This window comes from Schistocerca serialis, chromosome 3 (assembly GCF_023864345.2).
Source record: "Schistocerca serialis cubense isolate TAMUIC-IGC-003099 chromosome 3, iqSchSeri2.2, whole genome shotgun sequence".
NCBI classification, from domain to species: Eukaryota; Metazoa; Arthropoda; class Insecta; order Orthoptera; family Acrididae; genus Schistocerca; species Schistocerca serialis.
The window spans coordinates 126888651-126904278 of NC_064640.1; the positions used below are offsets into that span (position 1 = coordinate 126888651).

General features: G+C 45.9%; 1 non-coding gene across 1 annotated transcript; it reads right to left on the reverse strand.

Moving 5' to 3' along the window:
• Positions 1–1635: 1635 nt before the first annotated feature.
• Positions 1636–1709, reverse strand: Trnas-cga (transfer RNA serine (anticodon CGA)). Its single transcript has one exon. It is a non-coding gene; the product is annotated as a tRNA-Ser (tRNA).
• Positions 1710–15628: the final 13919 nt, after the last annotated feature.

Below are 15628 nucleotides of genomic sequence, written 5' to 3' on the forward strand. Positions count from 1 at the left end.
GAGGTGGCGACCAGGCGGCGGCAGTGGCAGCGGCAACGGCAGCGGCGAGTGCCGGGAGGCGGCGACGAGGCGGCGGTGGCGGTGGCAGCGGCAGTGGCGAGGGCTGGGAGGCGGCGACCAGGCGGCGGTGGAGGTGGCAGCGGCAGTGGCGAGGGCTGGGAGGCGGCGGTGGCAGTGACAGCGGCAGTGGCGAGCGCTGGGAGGTGGCGACCAGGCGGCGGCGGCGGCAGTGGCGACGGCGGCGGCAGCGAACTCCGGGCGGCGAGGACCAGCAGCAGGTACGGCGTGCAGACGGATGAAAAGACGACAGCAATATGTGGGGTTCTTCCAAATCGACGATAGACCCTGAGTGTAGCCCAGGAAATGCACTTCGTCGACTCATAACTGAGTGGATCCAACCCTCGAATGGACAACAAGATGCCAAGTGCGGCCTTTTATGCTCCACTGCGGCGGTACTGCGCGTGCGGTTCACAGATGCTGGTCGGCAGAAAAGAAATACGCTTACATATGCACCACCTGTGGCGAAGGCGTACAGACATTCGATTCGCTTATCGATGTATGATCGGCAGCGGTGACACTATGATGACTTCTCTGCAGTTTAATTACCCCAAGAGCCAGAGTCCATGTTTTATCGAAATTAAAACCATTATCTCTATTTATTAAATTAGTAGATAATCTAATCTCTATAGCATCCTTGAAGACAGACTCCCAAAAGGAAGATGTGGATGTTAAAATCTTCATATCACTGTAATTCATGAAATGCCCTGTATCAGTACAATGTTCGGCAACAGTTGACTTGTCTGACTGAAATAAGCATGTGTATCTTCGATGCTCCACACATCTCTCATGAACGGTGCGAGTTGATTGAACTATGTATGACTTCTCACAATTTCCGCAAGGAATCTGATACACACCTGCTTTACAAAGCTGTAAATCGTCCTTCACAGAGCCGAGTAAAGCTGCAATCTTCATGGGGTGCCGGAAGATCACCTTAACACAGTGTTTCTCAAGAATACAGCCTATCTTCGAGGAAAGAGCACCCACATATTGCAAAAACGCACTAGATATGAAGGAATTACTATCTTCTTCCCCATCACATACCTGCATTCTAGGTTTTGCATTGATGCTCTCCGAATTTGTTGCGGAGAAGATCCATTCGATTTAAAAATGCTCTTGCGGTATGTGAGCTCTTCTTGCAAATTGTCTTTATCATATATACAGTGAGCCCGATGCACTAAGTTCTTAGGGACACCTATGGTGAGCCGGCCGCGGTGGCCGAGCGGTTCTAGGCGCTTCAGTCTGGAACCACGCGGCTGCTGTGGTCGCAGGTTCGAATCCTGCCTGGGCATTGGATGTATGTGATGTCCTTAGGTTAGTTAGGTTTAAGTAGTTCTAAGTCCAGGGGACTGATGACCTCAGATGTTAAGTTCGATATTGCTTAGAGCCATTTGAATCATTTGAACACCTATGGCGATCCCACGCATACGGACCGATATCTTCATACATCAATTTGTCATCTATGGTACCAACGCAAAGGGGTCCTATGCACACTGGTAAAAAGAGCTTATAGAATGAGATTTTCACTCTGCAGCGGAGTGTGCGCTGATATGGACTTCCTGGCAGGTTAAAACTGTGTGCACCGACCGAGACTCGAACTCGGGACCTTTGCCTTTCGCGGGCAAGTGCTCTACCATCTGAGCCACCGAAGCACGACTCACGCCCGGCCCTCACAGCTTTACTTCTGCCAGTATCTCGTCTCCTATCTTCCAAACTTTACAGAAGCTCTCCTGCGAACCTTGCAGAACTAGCACTCCTGAAAGAAAGGATACTGCGGAGACATGGCTTAGCCACAGCCTGAGGGATGTTTCCAGAATGAGATTTTCACTCTGCAGCGGAGTGTGCGCTGATATGAAACTTCCTGGCAGATTAAAACTGTGTGCGCCGACCGAGACTCGAACTCGGGACCTTTGACCATCTGAGCTACCGAAACACGACTCACGGCCGGCCCTCACAGCTTTACTTCTGCCAGTATCTCGTCTCCTACCTTCCAAACTTTACAGAAGCTCTCCTGCGAACCTTCCAGAACTAGCACTCCTGAAAGAAAGGATACTGGGGAGACATGGCTGTGGCTAAGCCAATAAAAGGTCAATGAAAGGGGCTATAGGGCCAGAGCGCACTTTCTTCTGGAGACAGAAGTGATGAAGTCTGCTTAGCACCTCTTTCCAAGCCCCCTGATACATAGTTTCCTTCTCAGATGTGAAGAACTACTCGTTTGTCATGCATGTGTCATGCTGATTACAGTTCGCCACATTGTACACTACTGGCCATTAAAATTGCTACACCAAGAACAAATGCAGATGGTAAACGGGTATTCATTGGACAAATATATTATACTAGAACTGACCTGTGATTACATTTTCACGCAATTTGGGTGCATAGATCCTGAGAAATCAGTACCCAGAACAACCACCTCTGGCCGTAATAACGCCCTTGATACGCCTGGGCATTGAGTCAAACAGAGTTTGGATGGCACGTGCAGGTACAGCTGCCCATGCAGCTTCAACACGATACCACAGTTCATCAAGAGCAGTGACTGGCGTATTGTGACGAGCCACATACTCGTTCACCATTGACCAGACGTTTTCAATTGGTGAGAGATCTGGAGAATGTGCTGGCCAGGGCAGCAGTCGAACATTTTCTGTATCCAGAAAGGCCCGTACAGGACCTGCAACATGCGGTCGTGCATTATCCTGCTGAAATGTAGGGTTTCGCAGTGATCGAATGAAGGGTAGAGCCACGGGTCGTAACACATCTGAAATGTGACGTCCACTGTTCAAAGTTCCGTCAATGCGAACGAGAGGTGACCGAGATGTGTAACCAATGGCACCCCATACCATCACGCCGGGTGATACGCCAGTATGGCGATGACGAATACACTCTTCCAATGTGCGTTCACCTCGATGTCGCCAAACACGGAAGCGACCATCATGAGTCTGTAAAGAGAACCTGGATTCATCCGAAAAATTGACTTTTTGCCATTCGTGCACCTAGGTTCGTCGTTGAGTACACCATAGCAGGCGCTCCTGTCTGTGATGCAGCGTCAAGGGCAACCTCACCCATGGTCTCCGAGCTGATAGTCCATGCTGCTGCAAACGTCGTCGAACTGTTCGTGCAGATGGATGTTGTCTTACAAACGTCCCCATCTGTTGACTTAGGAATAGAGACGTGGCTGCACGATCCGTTGCAGCCATGCGCATAAGATGCCTTTTATCTCGACTGCTAGTGATACGAGGCCGTTGGGATCCAGCACGACGTTCCGTATTACCCTGCTGAACCTACCGATTCCATATTCTGCTAACAGTCATTGGATCTCGATCAACGCGAGCAGCAGTGTCGCGATACGATAAACCGCAATCGTGATAGGCTACAATCCGACCTTTCTCAAAGTCGGAAACGAGATGGTAAGCATTTCTCCTCCTAACACGAGGCATCACAACGACGTTTCACCAGGCATCGCCGGTCAACTGCTGTTTGTGTATGAAAATCGGTTGGAAACTTTCCTTATGTCAGCACGTTGTAGGTGTCGCCACCGGCGCCAACCTTGTGTGAATGCTGTGAAAAGCTAATCATTTGCATATCACAGCATCTTCTTGCCGTCGGTTAAATTTCGCGTCTGTAGCACGTCATCTTCGTGGTGTAGCAAGTTTAATGGCCAGTAGTGTAAATGAATCTAGTTTATACGTAAACTAGGACTTAAATAGTGGGAACACTTCAGTGGAGACACTGTGCAATAGAATCTACTATTGTCGCTGATAGCACACGTTGTTGACATACTTACCTTACCTCCGAGCAAATGGGGTTCGCCCGTCCCACGTCACCGGTGAGCGCACAATCGAGGGATACACAGTCACTTGTGAGCGAGCGGTCTAACGTAACGGGGTCACTACGTTTTCGAACCAGGAACAATGGAGTTGGATCATGACTGAATGTGCCAGAGGTCGTACAGGTCGACAGTGTCATCAAGGTCTTCAAGAGGCGTGCGGGGAATCGGCATTGCCGTACAGAACAGTGGCACGTTTGGTAAAAGCCTTCAACGAAGGGCGGCAAACTGTGGCAGACATGCATCGGGCAGGTCGTGCTAGCGTCTCTGAAGAAGAAGTGCATACTGTTGCCGCGTTAGTGGACAGTGATCAACGCCATACGACTCGTGGGCTCACCCACGAAACCGGATTAGCGTATACGACTGTGCTTTGCATCCTGAAGGAACGCCTGGGCATGCGAAAAATAGCATCACGATGGGTTTCGCATGACTTGACGGAAATGCAGAACAAGTTGCGTTACGATGCTGCTCAGACGCACTTGGAGCGCTATGAGCTTGAAGGGGAGGCTTTCTTACGTCGTACCGTAACACTGGATGAGACATGGGCCACATCCTACGAACCATAACTGAAACCCCAATCCAACGAATGTCGTCGTTATGGCTCGCCGCGAAAGTGCGTCAGAGCCCCAGTATGGTGAAAGTTATGGTGATTTTCGTGTACGACTGTGAAGGTGTTATCCAAACGCATTACGTTCCACCACGGCAGACCGCCAATGCACAGTTTTACTGTTCGTTTTTGGAGCATCACCTTTGACCAGCTTTGCGAAAGAAGCGGCGACACTTTCTGCGCAACCCACCCACCATTTTGCATGATAATGCGCAGGCGCATACAGCGCAAGCTGTGGCTGCTCTGTTCGGGCGATGGGACTGGGAAGTACAGTATCATCCACCATACTCCCAGGACTTAAGTCCTTGTGACTTTGATTTGATACCGAAGATGAAGGAACCAATTCGTGGCCTTCGCTTCAGAACTGTTCGAGAGATACGACAGGGAGTAGACCGCTCTGTTCGCACCATCAACAGAACTGGCTCTGCTAACGGTACACTAGGCCCTCCACATCGCTGGCAACGGGCTCTACACAACGCTGGTGACTACTTTGAAGGACAGTAACAGGTGCAAACGTGTAACTCTTTCGTATCGGTTATGAATAAATAGTAGCCACTGTTTAAGTTCCAATCCTCATATAACGATGAGAGGGCAAAAGCCAGTTTATTAGCGGATCTTCCCTCAATTTTAAGTGTTGATGAGATGGATGTTGCATGTGTTCTACGATTTTGTATTTTGTCTGACCTACTTACGCTGTTATGAGTATGCAGAAAATTTTAGTGCATGTTGAGGATGTTGGTTCATCCAGTTATTATGTTAGTGATAAGCCAGCCAACTTTTCCGGACTTGCTGTTCTGTGGATTTTCTGGACTGGTAACAATATTTTCATACTCTGTCTGCAGTCAGTTTTCACTTTTCTACCTTTAAGAGTGACAGTGTGTCCTAATGTGTGAAACAGTGCGAGAGAGCGAATGGCATCTAATGTAGCTTATACTATGGCAGTATTTTATTTGTTTTAAACGTATTTCTCCCATGCAGTGATTGTGAGGAGGCTGATAATCACAATATTAAGCACCCTAAACAAATTAACAAACAAGAAAACAACAACAACAACAACCAGTTTATCGTGGTGAGATGCAAACAAGTAAGTATCCCAGAGAAGATAGCGCATGTCAGCACTCAAAATCTGGTGAAACTGATGCATAATACTTGCGGTAACGATAAGTTTAACATAATTTTTATTCGTTGAAAAATCGGCGCACAACCGACGAAAGATCCTATGCAAGATTTACTCATAAAAACCCAGTTCCCATATATTACGTAACATTTTTACACGTATAGTTTTTAGCTGTAACATGTACAGTATATGCATTTAGTTAGTTTTGCAACGGCCGATGGAAGGCTATTTAAAGGCAATGGACTTACTGGTCTAGGACAACGGCTTATACGTATAGTTCTATGTACTGTAGACTGCTGTAGATTATCATAAGTAAGCGTTGACTGTGGTAGTTTTCCTAGTAACTTTGGTCAGTTAAGGTCGTACCCGCATTACCTGTATGTTAGGTGCGTTGCATACCTGTTGCACGTTACCTCATAACGACCACTTTCTTCTTCTTTTTTTTTTTTGTTATTTTAAAACCTGTATAACGGGCAGGCTGTCAGCAGCATGCTACGCTGCTCTTCAGCCATAGAAGAGACAATGAGAAAGCAACAGAAAGAATACACATAAGTTACATAATGGTGGGTAATAAAACAGTAGACACATAAATACAAACACGGAGCCGTTCACAGTCGACGATAATCCACACTACAAACTGTTGACACGACGCACAAACACGGAAGATGTCGATGGCACAGGTGAACGATGGAGTGTGACGGTGAACACTGAACACTAAACACGACGGCACACACGAGACACTAATGGCGATGATCTCCGGCGCGTGAATGTCCAGGTCGCGTGTGCGAGTCCGGGGACCTCCCAAGAGGGGAAGAAGGGTGAGGGGGGGAGGAAGAGGGGAGAACAAAGATGCCAATGGCTGAGGAGATGGGAGGATGAGTAGAGGGACAGGGGAGGGGAAGCCCAGGGGAGGAGTGAGGAGAAACGGAGGGGGGAGGGAGGGGGGAGAGAAGGGAGCGAGGGTGCCCAAATGGACAAACACAGGAAGCGGGAGGGAGGATCAAAGTTGGTAGGAGGGGTAGGTGAAGGGGAGGAGGGCATCATCAGGGAGGGGGAGCTGGTGGAAGCCACCTTGGGAGAGGGTAAGGAGGGTGGAGAGATGGAGAGCAGGTGGGACATGGGAATACAGACGCGGCAGCGGGCGGGGGTGGGAGAGGATGGGGGAGACAAGCGAGTGAGGAGGATTGAGTTTACAGGAGGTGTAGAGGATCTGTATCCTTTCAAGGAAAAGGAGGAGGTGGGGGAACAGAATGAGGTCGTACAGGGTCCGCGTGAGGGAGGAGAGACGGATGCGATAGGTGAGGCAGAGAGCATGGAGTTCAAGGATCTGAAGGGATTTGTAAAAGGTGGGGGGAGGGGGGGCGGAGATCCAGGCAAGATGGGCATAACAAAGGATAGGGTGGATGAGGGATTTATAGCTGTGGAGGATGGTGGAGGGGTCCAGACCCCACGTATGGCCGGAAAGGAGCTTGAGGAGATGGAGTCGGGAGCGTGCCTTGGCTTGGATTGTCCAGAGATGGGGGGTCTAGAAGAGGCGACGGTCGAGGGTGACACCAAGGTACTTAAGGGTGGGGGTGAGGGCGATAGGACGGCCATAGATGGTTAGATAGAAATCAAGGAGGCGGAAGGAAGGGGTGGTTTTGCCTACAATGATCGCCTGGGTTTTGAAGGGATTGACCTTGAGCAGCCACTGGTTGCACCAAGCAGTGAACTGGTCAAGATGGGATTGGAGAAGGTGTTGGGAATGCTGCAGGGTGGGGGTGAGGGCAAGGAAGGCGGTGTCATCGGCAAACTGTAGAAGGTGGACGGGGGGTGACGGCGGCGGCATGTCCGCCGTATACAAAAGGTACAGAAGGGGGGAGAGGACGGAGCCTTGGACCACACCGGCGGAGGGAAAAAAGGTGTAGGTATCCGTGTTATGGATGGTGACGTAGGAAGGACGGTGGGAGAGAAAGGAGCCGATCAGACGGACGTAGTTAATTGGAAGGGCGAAGGTTTGGAGCTTGAAGAGGAGACCGGAATGCCATACGCAGTCATTTTTTAGGCACGTTCGACCACTTTCTTCAATATGCAAAAGCGTCTTACTAGATTCCCCTAAAATTGGAAGGGGTAGACCGTCTAGAAACCGAGTGAGGACATACAAACGCAACATTTTTGTTCGACGTAGTTATCCTCCTGTTTGTTACTTAAGAGCAAACACTATTTATAGCAAAATTGATGTTGTCAATGTTTAATTCAGGTCTTATTCGAAAATTGTTGATTTGTATCATTAAACAGAGGGATGTTCTAGTGAAACTGAAGAAAACAACATAGATTTATAATATAACGTAGTAAACGCAATTTCCTCAACAAAAACGTAAAATAAAGAAACCACAATACAAAAATGTACCAGACAATGCTTCGTCGATGTTCTATTGAGTACAAAATAACAACAATAATTGTACGTATATTTTTATGTTTCTGCATGTAAACTGTACTTGCAACAAAACTAATTTCTTTCGTAACATAAAAAAAACAGGAGTTACGCGAACAAGTAATTTTTATTGTTTATAATATGCAATTTATGTTCTGTAAGGACACAAAGACCACAATGGACTAACACTGAATTATATGCGGTTCTAATTGTATGCAAAACAAACAGCAACCAAAGAAACAAAAAACAAAGAAAAGTAGCCGACTCCCGTTTTCTTTCTTAGAGATACATTTGTTTTCTTTCGCTACCGATAATCCTACCATTTACTACGTCATTTATGTTGTGTACCAAAACTACCGAACCGTAATTTTAGTAGAGTGTAACTCAAGTTACACGAGCTTGCCGAGGCAGAACTCAGTGGACGTATAGTGTGTTATTCACTATCAAAAGTGTTTTAAAGTTTTAACGTAAAAGGTCTAAGAACTCACAAAATTTCTGCAAGAATACGTGGACTTATGCAGGTGTTACAAAGTAGATTTGGTGCACTTTAATTCCGTACAGCGGTGTGGTGCTCAGGACTTAATTAATTATTGCTCGAGCTCATGGACCAATCTGTAGTTACACTAACAGAATTAAGTAAGGGTAAAATAAAAATTTTTATTTCCTAAGCCACGTTGTGTTAATGATACCTTTAATTTTCCAGTTATATCTTAGCTGCAATTTAGTCAATCGTCAGGAACTTCGTAAACAGTAATCTGGGAATACAACAAGTAATGGCCTTACCCTAGACACCAGCATAGCCAATTAACTTTAAAATAGGCTACACATTTTATGAATGATTTTTACGTGAGCTATATGAATACAGAGATTGGTAAGGTCACAATGTCACCATAAAAAAATCGAAGAATGGATGCATGGAATTACAGGTCAGCACACCTAAACACTTTGCTTGCATGATCCTAGTGCATTTTATAGTCTCGAATATTACATTGTTCCTGGAGGAAAAGAAGCTTTTGTCGAAGAATCAGTGGCAGTGTGGAGCGACCGAGTGGTTTGACGCGCCATGTCACGGATTGCGCGTCCCCCTCCGCCGGAGGTTCACGAGTCCTCCCTCGGGCATGGGTGTGTGTGTTGTTCTTAGCATAAGTTAGTTTAAGTAGTGTGTAAGTCTTGGGACTGATGACCTCGGCAATTTGGTCCCTTAAGAAGTCACACACATTTGAACAATTTTGAAGAACCAGTATAGGTTCAGGAAATATGCAGCACTGAAACACTGCTCAGGTTTTTTTACATACCATATCTTTTAGGTAGCAGATGTAAGTGAACAGGTAGATTCGAAAAACGTTTTCGATACTGTGCCAGACTGTCGACTGATAATAAGGATATGATCGACACACCCGGATAGCCCGGCGCGTTAACACGTCGCTTCCGGGATACGGGGAGGCGAGCCTGTTCTGGATTGAATTTGCCTTGAGGATTAACGACGAGTGCTGGTGAGCCGGCCAGCCTGGATGTGGTTTTTAGGCGGTTTCGCACATCCAACTAAATGATTGCTGGCCTAGTACCCAAGTCCCGTCTCAGACACACACCATGCAAACATTTAGAAAACATTCTCACACTTGAACATAGATTTACTATAAATGTAGACAGATGGGGTACTGAAGATTCCATCCTGGCTGGGGGTGGATGGGAAGGGGAGGGAGTTGTGGCATGAGCCACTGGTTGCCTTCAAATGACAATGCCCACTCCATGGAAAACATGAGAAAAGGTAGAGAAGGACCAAGATGAGATCGAATACAGTATCTTCAAAAATATTTGATTGATTCATACACTGTCTGAGTAATAGGAACCAGCACTAGACAGGAAGGCCCAGCTGAAGTGAAACTGACATTGGGTGTGCCAATGTTCTCATTATACATAACAAGTTTATCGGATGGGGTCTTGAACACTACTCAGATTATTTTCTGACAGTACTGTTGCCTGCGGAGTGGTAACATAAGAAAACGCGGAACAAATTAGGCAGTATATCACTAGGTGCAATAAATGACTGTCCTCTGTAAACGCGAAAAAATGTAAGATAAATCCAATAATAAATAACCCAATAGTATATGATTATGAGATTAGTGTAATGCTTCTAAAGCATGTCACACCGTTTAAACATCTAGAAGTGATATTAATGCGAACTGATACGAATTGAAAGAACACGTGAAATTATTGTTAGTGGTGTGGATGGAAGGCAGATTTACTGGGAGGATTCTGTGAAATTGTGGTGGATTGATAAAGAAAACTATGTACAAAACTAGTTTTGTAGAGTGCTACTCCAGCAAATTAGTTATTAAATAGGAATGATAGTACACATCGAATGAATTCAGGGGACTCAAGGCGATGTACTCGTGAAATCTATTGTGTAAGTTTATGGAACAGCAGTTACACATAGCGCTCTATACGCAAGTGATGAGATCCTATGTGACACAGGAAACCAATACGGATTCACTGAAAAAAATCCCTTTTGGAATACTCAGCTCCTAGCTATTTTTTAGCATTACCTAGAGCATTTGATTAGCAAAATCCCCGCAAGTTGCATTTATCAAGATGATGTCATTGTCATTGGAGCCAACACAGACTATCACGTTCAATCCCCGCATGTTGCATTTATCAAGATGACATCATTGCCACTGGAGCTAACACAGAAGATTACGTGCAAAGCCTCCACAGTCTATTCAACAACTTACAGAATGTAAGCTTGAAATTCGTTAAACTTATGCCAGTTTTTCGGCCATCTCTAGAATATTTGGGGTTCACCATCAGTAAATAGGACAGCCTCACTACACAACAATATGTACAGGTCATTAATTCCATGGGGGACTGATGACCTTCGCTGTTTAGTCCCCCTTAAACATACCAACTACCACCACCATTAATTCCACGCCACCTCACAATAATTTGAAGAAATTTCAGTTATTGATGGGGAAGTAAACTATTACGGCAGATTTACATCGATGAGCCAAAACATTATGACCACCTGCTTTATGGCTTGTTTGTCCGTCTTTGGAAGGAAATACACCACCGATTCTGTGCATTAGTGATCCGATAGTTTGTTGGCAGGTTTGTGGCGGTATGTGGTATAAGATGTCTACGCACTGGTCATGTAAATCGCATAAAGAACGGGCCACTGATTTGTGTACGCGGTGATGGCACCAGATAGCTATCCAGATGGGTTCAATAAGATTTACATCAGGTGAGTCTGACCGCCGAGATATGAACGTGAGTCCACTATAATGCTTCTCAGACTACTGTAGCACGGTTATGGCTCCGGGACACGGACAGTTATACTGCTGAAATATAACACCGCCGTCGGGAAATACATCAAGCATGAAAGGATGCAGGTGGTTCGCAGCTGTCAGCGTGTCTTCGATTACTACCACAGGTCCCATGGAAGCGCAGGAGAACGTATCGCATCGCAAAATACTGCTCCCATCAACCTGCGTCCGTGGCGCGATGCATGTTTCGAGCCGCCGTTCACCTCGATGAAGGCTCTTGTGACGACGACCATCGACATAGTGTAGCAAAAATGTGATTCACCCGAAGAGCCGACACGTTTCCATTGATCGACGGTCGGATCCCGATGGTCCTGCGCCCGCTGCAGTATTAATTAACAATGTCGTTGGGTCAACATGTGAATGCGTAGGGCTGATCTGCTGCGGAGCTCCATGTTCAGCGATGTACGATGAACGGTGTGGTCAGAAACAATTGTGTGTGCATCACCAATCATTTAGTGCCTAGTGGTAGTTTTACTATCTTTCTACCTCTTTCAGTAGATGCTGACGACAGTAGCACGTGAACTTTCGACCAGCTTCGCTGTTTTCGAGATACTCCTTCATAGGCTCTGTATAATACACTCCTGGAAATTGAAATAAGAACACCGTGAATTCATTGTCCCAGGAAGGGGAAACTTTATTGACACATTCCTGCGGTCAGATACATCACATGATCACACTGACAGAACCACAGGCACATAGACACAGGCAACAGAGTATGCACAATGTCGGCACTAGTACAGTGTATATCCACCTTTCGCAGCAATGCAGGCTGCTATTCTCCCATGGAGACGATCGTAGAGATGCTGGATGTAGTCCTGTGGAACGGCTTGCCATGCCATTTCCACCTGGCGCCTCAGTTGGACCAGCGTTCGTGCTGGACGACGCTTCATCCAGTCCCAAACATGCTCAATGGGGGACAGATCCGGAGATCTTGCTGGCCAGGGTAGTTGACTTACACCTTCTAGAGCACGTTGGGTGGCACGGGATACATGCGGACGTGCATTGTCCTGTTGGAACAGCAAGTTCCCTTGCCGGTCTAGGAATGGTAGAACGATGGGTTCGATGACGGTTTGGATGTACCGTGCACTATTCAGTGTCCCCTCGACGATCACCAGTGGTGTACGGCCAGTGTAGGAGATCGCTCCCCACACCATGATGCCAGGTGTTGGCCCTGTGTGCCTCGGTCGTATGCAGTCCTGATTGTGGCGCTCACCTGCACGGCGCCAAACACGCATACGACCATCATTGGCACCAAGGCAGAAGCGACTCTCATCGCTGAAGACGACACGTCTCCATTCGTCCTTCCATTCACGCCTGTCGCGACACCACTGGAGGCGGGCTGCACGATGTTGGGGCGTGAGTGGAAGACGGCCTAACGGTGTGCGGGACCGTAGCCCAGCTTCATGGAGACGGTTGCGAATGGTCCTCGCCGATACCCCATGAGCAACAGTGTCCCTAATTTGCTGGGAAGTGGCGGTGCGGTCCCCTACGGCACTGCGTAGGATCCTACGGTCTTGGCGTGCATCCGTGCGTCGCTGCGGTCCGGTCCCAGGTCGACGGGCACGTGCACCTTCCGCCGACCACTGGCGACAACATCGATGTACTGTGGAGACCTCACGCCCCACGTGTTGAGCAATTCGGCGGTACGTCCACCCGGCCTCCCGCATGCCCACTATACGCCCTCGCTCAAAGTCCGTCAACTGCACATACGGTTCACGTCCACGCTGTCGCGGCATGCTACCAGTGTTAAAGACTGCGATGGAGCTCCGTATGCCGCGGCAAACTGGCTGACACTGACGGCGGCGGTGCACAAATGCTGCGCAGCTAGCACCATTCGACGGCCAACACCGCGGTTCCTGGTGTGTCCGCTGTGCCGTGCGTGTGATCATTGCTCGTACAGCCCTCTCGCAGTGTCCGGAGCAAGTATGGTGGGTCTGACACACCGGTGTCAATGTGTTCTTTTTTCCATTTCCAGGAGTGTAGATTAGATTAGATTAGTTTTTCGTTTCATAGATCCGTGCTATGGAGATCCTCGTGGATGTGGAACATGTCAATTTTTTTTAAGCTGAAATAACAATACTAATAGTATGAGTATATACAATACATCATTTTTTAAGCTGAAATGACAATACTAATGGTTTGAGTACATACAATACATCATTTGTTTCTATTAAAAAATTCGTCAATGGAGTAGAAGGAGTTGGCCACTAGTAAGTCTTTCAGACTCCTTTTAAACTGATCTTTATTTGTAACTAAATTTTTTATTTGTGCTGGCAAATTATTGAAGATGGGTGTTCCTGAGTAGTGGACCCCTTTTTGAACTAAAGTAAGTGCTTTTAAGTCCTTCTGCAGATCATTTTTGTTCCTGGTATTGTATGTATGAACTGAGCTATTTGTTGGAAAAAGAGATATATTATTTAGGACAAATTTCATTAAGGAGTAAATATATTGAGAGGCAGTAGTTAGTATACCCAGTTCTTTGAAGAGGTTTCTACAGGACTTCCGTGAATTTACTCCACAAATAATACGTATTACATGCTTTCGGACTCTGAAAACTTTTGTTTGACTTGTAGATTTACCCCAAAATATTATACCATATGACATTATGGAATGAAAGTAGGCAAAGTATGCAAGCTTTTTCATTTTTATGTCGCCTATGTCCGCTAACACTCGAATTGCAAATACAGATTTGTTAAGGCGTTTCTGCAGTTCGGTGGTGTGCTCCTCCCAACTGAATTTATTATCAAGTTGTAATCCCAGGAATTTAAGACTGTCAACCTCTTCTATCTGCTCCTCTTCTACTTTATGCATATGCTGGGTGGAAACCTCTTACAGGTTCTGAACTGCATATAGTGAGTCTTTTCGAAGTCAAATGTCAGTGAGTTGGCGTTAAACCATTTATTAATATCCATGAAAATATCATTAGCAGATCTTTCTAGAACTACACTCGACATACTATTTATTGCAATACTTGTGTCATCTGCAAACAAAACGGACTCTGCTTCTGGCAGTGTAACTGATGAGAGATCATTAATGTACACAAGAAAAAGCAATGGCCCTAAGATGGATCCTTGTGAGACACCACATGTAATTTCTTCCCATTCTGATGATGACTGGTGACTTAATTCACTAGTTCCTTGCACTGACACCATTTGTTTCCTGTTAGCGAGGTATGACTTGAACCATTTTGCAGCACTGCCTGTGACACCATAAAATTCTAATTTATTTAAAAGTATGTTGTGGTTCACACAATCAAATGCCTTTAACAAATCACAGAAAATATCTGCTGCTTGTAATTTGTTATTTAATGAATTAAGTACATTTTCACTGTAGGTGTAAATAGCCTTCTCGGTATCAGAACCGTTCAGAAATCCAAACTCTGTTCTTGATAATATGTTATTTGTGGTTAGATGGTTGAGAAGCTGCCTGTACATCACTTTTTCTAAAATTTTTGAGAATGGTGGCAAAAGTGAAATCGGTCTGTAGTTTGATGGTATCTCTTTATCCCCTTTCTTGAATAGAGGCTTAACATCTGCATATTTTAGCCAGTCAGGAAATGTCCCAGTTATAATTGACTGGTTACACAAGTAACTTAGAATTGTACTAAACCCACAAGAACATGCCTTAATTAACTTTGTTGATATTTCATAGTAACCACTAGAATGCTTTGTTTTTAAAGATTTTATTGTGGAAGTTATTTCTTTTGGTGAAGTGAGTGACATATTCATGTACCTGAAGCTATTTGTAAAGGCTAGTTTCAGATATTCAAGGGTATTGTTTACTGATCCTGACAATCCCATTCTATCGGTAACGGATATAAAGTACTTGTTAAATAGATTTGCCATACTATGCCCATCGGTTAGTAATGTGTCATCTACCCTTAATGCTATTTGCTCCTGTTCCTTTCTGGTTCTACCAGTCTCCTCCTTCACTATATCCCATATTGTTTTTATTTTGTTCCCTGACATTGCTATCTTCTTCTCGTAGTGCATTTGTTTAGATGCCTGAATTACTTTTTTTAATATTTTACAGTATTCCTTGTATGTAGCTAAATCATCAGCATTGGAACTATTCTTGGTTGACAGATACATTTTCCTTTTTATCTTACTGCTTTTGTCTTGTCTGCTCTATGTCAAAGTCGCTATCTCAATGGATTTCCCCATTTGCGGCCCATATCTTCACTAGAATGATTCCCTGTCCGAGTCTGCTCCACTTACATACTTTTGCTGCAGCGTCACGTGCTACCGCGTCAAGTGCCCCCATCGCCACCAGGCGGCATCCAACGCCGCAG